This window comes from Emys orbicularis, chromosome 4 (genome assembly GCF_028017835.1).
Source record: "Emys orbicularis isolate rEmyOrb1 chromosome 4, rEmyOrb1.hap1, whole genome shotgun sequence".
In the NCBI taxonomy this organism is placed as follows: Eukaryota; Metazoa; Chordata; order Testudines; family Emydidae; genus Emys; species Emys orbicularis.
In genome coordinates this window covers 50,513,485-50,522,991 of record NC_088686.1, presented here as the reverse complement: position 1 = coordinate 50,522,991, position 9,507 = coordinate 50,513,485, and the positions used below count along the sequence as shown (strand labels likewise).

Genomic DNA, 9,507 nt, shown 5'->3' with positions numbered 1-9,507 from the left:
TTAAACTGTAACTTGATATGCAGTAATGTAAAAGGTAATTACAATGGTCTAAGTTGTAAACTTTAAACAAAACAGAAAAAGAAAAATCCCCAAGCACTTGAAAGTCACGCAATTTAGAGTTAAGATTAAAAATTCAAAAGTTGGAAAAGTAGGATGTTGTAGTGGTGAGTTTAAAAAACCTTAAATTAGTTCAGGCCTCTTGTGTGGACACTCTTTATTTCAGTTTTAAAGTGGATCATATTGATTTAACTTAAACCAGTGAGGAATTTATGTAAGCTAAATTGATATGGGTATTCTTATACTGAAAGTGTTCACACAAGTAGTTTTTACCAATTTACAAAATTGGTTTCTAAACCAATGATGTTAAATTGGTGTAACTTTCTCATGTAGACAAGATCTCAGAAGAAGCGAGTCTTCAGAAGGGATTAGAAGATTGTTGAACTAGCCGTCTAATTTCCTGTTTTCTTTCCAGAATTTTATAATATGTATATATAATTATGCACAAAAGAACATTATTAAGTCTGCCAAGTTAAGGACTCAAAAGTTAAGAAATACTAGAATTAGGGAATGCCTGATTTTGCAGGCTTAATGTTTGGTGGTTTTTGTTTTTGTTAATTTCCTATGATTTTAAAAAAGCAAATTGAAAAAACCCAAACAAATTTAATTTTTTGGCATTGTATGGACACCCACGTGGATCATCAACAGGGCTGGAACCTTTACACTTCACACATACACTTCTGCTGCTTGAGCTAATAGAGTGACTGATAGAAGTAGAAGGATGGTTTTTTATGCAGACCAGCATTAAAAGGGGATGATACAGTTTGTCAGTGAGTTTCAAAGAAGTTTGCTGGCAGCAGAGGTATGGTGAGACTCAGGAATTCTGGGTTCCATTGCAGGATCTAAAGGGGACTGGCTCTTCTGTCTATGTGTGCAGGTGGTGGAATCTCCCTTGATGCACTGGAGGTTGGTCCTGGCTGCTACCACCAGACTGAGACCTCCAAGACTATAATTGGAGGGTCTGAGAGGACCCCATGGTGCTTAACCAGTGCATGAGGCTGTCCACCCTGGCCCTCTGGAACCCATCAATGGGCCCCTGTCCTGTGAGCCTCCCTGGCTGACCCCAACATGCAATCTGAGCCGAATGCACAACATTCAGCTGGTTTGCCTTTGGACTGCGCCCAGGAAACATCTGTATTACTTGTGCTTCACACCATCCACTTCCTTGCCCTTGTGTCCTGCCCCGACACTGAGTGGTGGGACTTGTTGCCAATGAAGGAGGGCGAGGAGCCCCGGTGGGGCAGTCTGCACTCCATTCTGGTCCCACAGCCCGCCAGGGATATTAGTTGATGTCATAGACGACTTGTGCCTCCTGATGGGGGCGGGGCACAATCTAAAGGGAAGGACACGTTACCACCCCACGTCTTCTCTGCCCAGTGACACCCCCCCTACTCTGCCCCCAGTCCGGGCCCACCGTGCTTTTGCTGCCCCACCAGAATTATCTGCAGGGGAAAGGGGGGCTCTGTCCTTCTCCCACTGCCCCCTGGCACATTTGGAGCAGCGGACGTGAAAAGTGGTTGGTTCCCAACCAAGCCCGGTTGCCAGTGACAGGGGCTGAGTGTGCCAGGGGGCAGGTGCAGCGAGACAAGGACAGACCCCTTCTCCCTCCTCCTGGCAGGCCAAACAGAAATCTGGGGGGGCGAGGTGTACTTGAGCCTGCATGCCCCTCCCCCAATCCCCATGCATTGCCTATGGTTGGCAGTTCCTTCATAGAACTCCGAGCACAGCTGTGTACTTGGTGTGGTTCACAAACACAAACTCCCCCAACAACTGTCCCTTTTGTGTACCTGGTGCACATCTACACAGAACGCGTCAGGTTGCAGCCCTTCTTCCAGCACCTCCAGAACCTCCTACTGAAGTTCTGGCTACACTTCTTCCCGCACCTCCTGATTCACTCACACACCATCTGTGGCCTCAGAAAGTTGCGAGACTTCCTTGTCAACCTGCTCCTGGTGCTGGCTAAGACAGCCATCCAGCACAGCAGGAGAAGGAAAGTGGAGAACAGGGTAGGGAGGAGAATGTTCTACAACTGTTCTACAATGGTGGGTCCTTTTCCGTCCTTGTCCGATCATGCCTCTGGGCAGAGTGTGTCTACTGACTCCTTAGATGACTTTGAGGAGCAGTGGGTGTTAGCTGGAATTCTCAGCCCAAACAGTTATAGTTTGGCAAAATTATAAGCACTTGAAAACAGTCTTAGAATGGGAGTGTTAAGCAAATTTCATAGGCTGTATTATTGATCATTGTGTCCTTACACTTTTAATTCTTGCTTTTTTTCCTGTGGGAATTAAATTTCGCAAACCATGTTATTAGCTAGGCAAGTGTCACTACCCCACTTTATAGAGGGGAGAAGGGGTGTGTGTGTGTGTGCAAAGGTTACGTTCCCCCAGTTTCAAAAGACCATCTTCATCTGCCCAATGTTTTGGACAGCTGCTTTCAAAAAGCTTGGCTTAAGTGTCTCCTGTCCAGGGCCGCACACGTAGCCCTTAATCACCGCCTGAGGTGGGATTAGAACCGGAGTCTCACCCTCTGCCAGTTCCTTGGACTAGCCATTTAGCCAAGAGGGAATAAATCAGCCTTGTCAGCTCGCGCCCATACGGATACGCGCACTGGGAGTGCGGGAAGGCGCGCGTCCGCCCAGCTTCCCAGGGAATTCGCGGGAGCAGCAGAGGTTCTTCCCGCGCACGCGCAGCCGGCCGGGCCTCGGGAGCGCGGAGTCGCGCGGCGGCAGGGAAGCTGCTGAGGTAAAGTTAGGGGGAGAGAGAGACTCCGTCAGCGAAGCGAGAGCCGGGGAGGCTCAGCGGCCGCCATTACTGAGCCGAGAGCGTTGGGGAGGTGGGACGGGGCCGCGGCGGCCAAGAGCGCTGAGAGCCGGCGAGTCTAGGAAGCCCGGCGGGGAGGAGAAGCCGCTGGCGAGGAGAGACCGTCCCGGGAATGCTACTACCCCCGCCGCCGCGGAGGAGCCGGATCCCGACCGCGCGAGGTAGGGGAAAGAATCCGTTCCCCTGGGATCTCACCCGGCTCCCCACCCCGGGCTGCCGGGGCCGGCCAGCCGGCCGGCGGAGAAAGGGGAGCTGCTGCCGTCGCTGGGTGTGACCAGTTCGGAGGGCTGGGACTGGTGCCTGCCGGGAGCGGCGGAACCGGGGAGCCGGCTGCCCCGGCACCTACGCGCGGGGGAGGGCGGGAGAGGAGTGCGCTGCCTGGTCCCAGACAGGTGAAGGGCAAGGCCTGAGTAATGGGAGGGTCTGAGCTTGCCGTACGAGGCTGCCAGCTGGTCACGGTTGTGGGGGGAGCTATCCTAGTCCTCTCGCCTTCCTTCCCTCCTCCTCCTAATTCTTCCTTTCTCTTCTCTTCCCCTCTCTAATGGATTTCAACTGTTCTCAGTTCTCCCACCCTAGTCCCCTTCCCCTACGCCTCAAAAATTCCTAGAAATTAAATCTCAGCAAACTTCGCTCCCTTAATGATCTGTGTGCGTTTCTATTTTTCCACCAGGTGGGTTTTTGAAATAGGGGATCCAGGATGAGATGTTGCAATTTACAGCATTTTATATCCCTTCAACCGGTGTAACCTTTAGACTTTCTCCACCCAAGGAAAGCTCCAGAGATACATATAGAAATAACAATATGGTGTTGCAGATGCATGATATAGGGAGGGTGAAACACTGGATCTGTTTAAAAATTTAAGATCAATAACAGAGAAAATGGGAAGCCACCCCCCTTTTTTGCCCCCTCTGTATATGAGGCTTTTGGTATCCTCAGTGCTAAGGATTTGCCTAATAAGTGGGAGTCAAACATTTTAAATCTAAAACAAAATAGTGTAGAGGTGTGTGTGTGTGTGTGTGTGTATCCGTAAGTTGAGATTCACACAGATGATTAATTTTTTTTGCTTAGGTAGTAGAGATTGACAGAATTTTTTTTAAAAGTGTGCACTGCAGAATAAAACTGAAATGGATCACTGCATTTGCTGATCAATCGCACGTCCATTTTAACTGTGTGTCTTTGGAAGGCTTTCACTACTATTGAAATGTATTACAGCACTGATACTGGTATACCCATTTCATATATAAATGAGGAGTTTAATAGGTGGTATTTTTCTATTGTGTTGATGTCACTGTGTCCTACCTTATAAGGTTCTGTGGTATGAAAACTGTTTTCAGCTGTGACAACAGTTACTGTAATCCCAGAATTATGCTTTAAAAAAAAAAAGAATTAACAGTGCATATTTAAAACTGGCAGGTTTATAAATGAGCATCCAGGTACATTTTTGACATGGGGGCTTATATTTTTTCCCTGTGACTATTGTTTTTGTTTATGGTTATATGCTACAACTTAAATATACTAATTTTACTATAATGTAGTAAATGTGCAGTTAATACAGTGGTGATATTTTTAGAGGCCATATAGTACATCATACAGTGTCAGAACACTACTTTAAGAGTTTGTTACATTATCACTAGCTTGTTGCTTTTAATCTGGAAAAATAACATTCTAAACACTGAATATACAAATTACTAAAACATATCTTTTATAAGCTTGATTGGAATTTAAATAGGTTTAATGGTGCAATTGTGAACAACTCAATAAAATGAAAGACTTACAGCCAAGGTTCTTCTTTTGGTGGTGTTAGGCTTTATTTTTGCTAAGGTGCGGCATGGGTAACATAATCCAATTAAATATTTTATGCTCCGAACAAATTGTCTTAAAATTCTATTGTTAGCACAGGTATAAACAAACAGAGTTTGTTTTTTGAGGTTAAAGCTAAAAAGTTTTCTTTGTCCCGTAGGTCTTTATTTTCACAGAAATTTTCTCTATGAAGTTTACATAACCATATTAGTGTATTCAAGTTTTCGGAGCATCTTTATTAATAATGCTACTAAAAATAATTCCATTCCATTTAATAAAGTATTAAAGGATGCTGGCAATCTTATCAGACCCCCAAACATACTTCCTTAACTAAAAGTAAATCGAGGTAAAACTAAAGGTAAATATAGTGGCACTCCTGGAGGATGCCTTACATATAGTTTTAAAACATTTATTTGGGATGAGACTTTGGGATATTTTTAAAATTTTCTATAAAGCAGCCTCCAGAGTTGATTCTATATGTGAATTTACCTTTATTGAAGGAATAAAAGTTTTGTCTAAGTGGATGTCTGGAGTGAATGAGTAATTTGTGACTTCAAAATGTAGTCACCATGCATAGAGATGTTCTTCTGTAAATGGGCAGTTACTAGAGAAAACATTGAGTAAATCCCAGATAATTTGATACCACTACTGCAGTGAGCAATTATTTTAGCACTGGAAGATGATATTTGCAAAATGTTTTCAAAGGTAAAACTTGGCCTAAAGTATCAGAGTATCTCTTTATAATAGTTAATAATATTTGCTACTTGGAGTGTGCTTTTTATGCACTTTGTAAAATGAAAATAATGCTTACTCACATTTGTAAAGAGGGAAACTGAGACAAAGATGTGTGATTTGCCCAAGGTCACACATGTCAGTGGCAGAACTAGAACTAGAACCCAGATCTCCTGACTTTTAGTACTGTGGCCTAGGCCATATATCACAATTCCTCCTTAAAAGGGACATTTGATTTACATGGCACAACACCTATGGGTTGCTGAGTTCTGCTCCACTATTTTCTCTATCCTTTTAGTGACTGGATTTATTCTCTTTTCTTCCACATGCCAAACAGGTTTTAGTTCAGTTTCACAGTTTCTTCTTCTAATTTATGACTTTTTTTCTCTCTCTTCCCCCCCCCCTCCCCCCCATCACTTCCTTTATCCCATTATCTTGCAGGTTCTGTCTTGAATTCCCCATAATTCCCCTTGGTAATCTTCCTTCCAGCAACACTTTTGTGGTCTTTGAGTAACTATAATGTTATCTGTAAATGGAGAGCCTGATCCTGCAGTCTTTGCACTGAGAAACTTTTGTTGAACAGCATGAATATCTTCAGTGGGAGTTGCTCCTGCACAATGACTACAAGATCAGGCCTAGTCTGATTTTGTGTTACAGTTTTACTTTTTGCTTCTGTTTTAAATAATGGTATTGTATCTAAATTTAACAGTTGTCTTTCAGATATTTGAAAATCTTCTGTAAAAGACCAATAGCCTAATTTAGAGAAAAAAAGTTCAGACTTGAATAGTGATGGTAATTTGAACCATTACTGTTTGCCAACATGTGTGTCTTCATAAAACAGTTGTTTGAGATTTCAAGAAAACACATGTTGTGGGAGGTTCCTGATTGTAACATCCACTTGTAGTTAACTTTTTATCTGAATACAGTAATGTAATAGTCATAAAAATGCTTCCTAGGATTTTAGAGAGAAATTACCATTTGCTATTTTGAAAACTTAGTTGGTGAGCACCATGTGAAATTATCAATAGTCAAAATATAGTTACTCTTGGAACAATTGGAATACAAGATCCCATCCTGAGAGCTCTGGGGGGTGTTTTGTTTTTAAAAGTGGAAATAATTTTTAGATTATGTTAAATCATAAAAGAGAATTAGGGATTTTCAAGCTGAATGTAATATTAGTCAGTCAGAGATGAAATGGAAAATCTAGTGGGTTGAGAAAGGGACTGAGAACTTGGAACACTTGCTTTTAAACCGAGTTTTGCCATTGTATTTTTTTTTTTTTTTTGGTTCCACTTTGGGCAAAGCACTTAATTTTTCTGTCCGTCCCAGTTTGTAAAATGAGGATAGCAGTTTCTTTATAGCTTTGGGGTGAGGATTAATTAGATTGTATTGCTCTTTAAAAATGTAATGTGATATATTTAGAATTCATATAATAAAGAAAAACAAACGAAAATTTGGATCACCCAGTCTCATCCTCTGTCTATTTCGCATTACTACTTACTGTATCATTCAAACTAATGTCTTCTCTGATCTTGAAATACCTGCAATGTTAGTGCTCAAGTCCTCTCTTGGTACAGGTCTGTTGCATCTTACGCGCATTTAACATGCGCGATTTCAGCTTTCCGCGGTTGGCAAAAACAAAACACAAAAAAGAGAAAAAGAACAATTTTAATACTGTACCCATAGTGCGGCCAATTCCGCCCGCCATTACACTCAATGTAATTTTGACTATACGCGATTTTCGCTTTACGCACTGACTGCAGAACGTAACCCCAGTGTAAGATGCGACAGACCTGTAGTTTGTTCCCGTATTTATTCTTGTTAGTTATTCCTGTGTTGCACTTATTTCCTGACATGTAGCCTGAATGTTTTCTTCCTTGCTTTAGTGTTTGTGGGTTTTTAACCCTTTAAAATAATTTTTGAAAGTTATTTACACATTTTCAATCATTTTTTATAAATAATTCAGTTTGGTTATAGTCACTCTTACTAAAATTATTAATGCTTATGAAAGGTGTCCAATTGACAGTCTTGGATACTTAAGAGTAAAATATGGTCAGAGGTAGTGCAAGCATTCCAAAACTGCTTTGTTTAATGTGCATGAGTGTTGATTTGAAGTGAGGTGCGTCCACTCTTGTCCACTAGGCGATGGACTGAGACTACCAACTCACTTTACAACGGCCCTCACAAGTAACATCTAAGGGTAACTCTTGGTAACTAACATCCTGGAACATCTTGAGATGTCTGAAAGTAATGAAATGAATACCGGTGGTTCAATGGCTCTGGTGTATGCATCATCAATATAGTTCATACCCAGCCTTGAACACTAAAACCTAGTGAATGTTTCCCGGGACTCAAGGTTTCATTGTACACCTTCCTCCGCCCCCAAAATAAAATCAAATCAGTCTAATATTTAATTAAGAACTGAACCACCACCAGAGACAGGAAAAAATGAACCTTTGTTCATGTGCTTTTTCAAAGGACAGCACTGTAAAAGTGTAATTCCCTTTCCTCCCTTATTACTTTATTGCAGCATCCCTTGGTATAAACTCAATTTTTGGGGAGAGCTAAAATCAAAAAACTTGTATCCAAAAGCTGAGGATTTGTCATCTTGAGCCATAGCGATGCTTTTATTTTTCTGCTCCAATTGTTATAACCCACTGTAACTTCCTAATTACAAACCTATCCAGTAGCTTTTAATGTAATATATAACTGTATTTTAAAAATATATTTCTTGTAAGTATTTTTAAGATACATATATGCAGAAACAAATGTAATTCACCTATGTTATATTTTAATATTGAGGAGTCAGACTTACAAAAATAAATTCATCCTAGTGATTTTGGTTGTATCAGTTTTTGGATGTCCAAAATGAGGCGCCATTAAGGGGCCTGATGTTCAGAAAAGACTGAGCACGTCCACCATCTAAAAATCAGGACTCGATGTCAAGTTGGGTTCTCAAAATCACAAGTGATTTAGAAAATCTTGGCCTAAGTTTCTATCTCAGCTGTATGTGGTGGTGCTGAGGATTTTTGCACAACAGCATAAGTTAAGGATGGAGTTCTGACTTGGATTTTGCCTCTGAAATTACATGTATTTGTAGATTTAAACTAAAGTAAATCTTTCTGATGGAACAAAATAAAATGTTTTGTTCCTTAGCCCAATGCTGGTTTTCTTATGCCTTTGTAATTTTGAAAGTATTAATGGATCATGTGTTCATTTTCAGATCCCTCAAGGAAGGACTCATTGAAGGAGATAGTTTAAATGTGTGACATCACTGCAGGGAAATCCCTGCAAGTTAACCATCTTCTTGCTTGGTACCTTGCTTCTATCAGGGTAAGTTTAAGCTTTCGATCTTCATAATGTTCTAAAAAATTAATAGAAGTGAATGGATACTGATCGCTACATATTATGTTTTTTTATAATAACAACATTCTGAAATTTAAAAACCCGTCCAGACAAAGTCCTATGGCAAGACATAGACAATTCAAAGCAACTCTTTTTGCAATGATGTCTTGCATTTTTTTAATATGCTTTAATTCACAAAGCCCTTCTTTTAGGGACCCAAAGATAGAAATTGTGTGATCCTTTAGTAACCCCAAAATCTTGGAAGGTAGGGGATTTTAGAAATGAAACAAAACAAAGCTCTGAACTCACAGCAATCAAAAACACTAGGGAAAGTTTCTAGAAATTCATCTTTTAATCATATCTTTAATGATACTTCAGTGTAATTATTTTATGTTGAATAGAATAAGACTTTAAAGCTCATGTCTTATCATGAATTTCTAGAAAATGCACATTTGTAAGTTTACAAAACTTTGTAAACATGGAACATTTAGAGGTAGGGTTATACAGGTGTACTTAGAAGAAAGTCTTGCTTCCCTTTAGGGAACAATATAGTAGTAATGTTAAATGCCTACTCATAGTCAGCATATTTCTTTAACAGGTTTATTACTTTCTCATGTATTTATTTAAAAGGCATTTCATTGTCTATTTGTGTGTTATTTTCTAGTTCGATATCTGTATATCTACCTATATATAGCTATCTCTATATATGAATGAGATGGAAAGAGAACTGCTGGGTCATGTAGTTCATGTTCCT

At 40.7% G+C, this 9,507-nt stretch overlaps 1 protein-coding gene across 1 annotated transcript in view; it reads left to right on the top strand.

Annotated features, from left to right (window-relative positions):
- The first annotated feature begins 2,974 nt into the window (after positions 1–2,974).
- ARHGAP5 (Rho GTPase activating protein 5) overlaps positions 2,975–9,507 on the top strand; it is a 72,747-nt gene continuing 66,214 nt past the window's right edge. The window contains exons 1-2 of the mRNA XM_065403798.1: positions 2,975–3,037; positions 8,632–8,741. The gene's annotated coding sequence lies outside the window, so the exon portion shown is untranslated. The remainder of the gene's footprint in view (positions 3,038–8,631; positions 8,742–9,507) is intronic.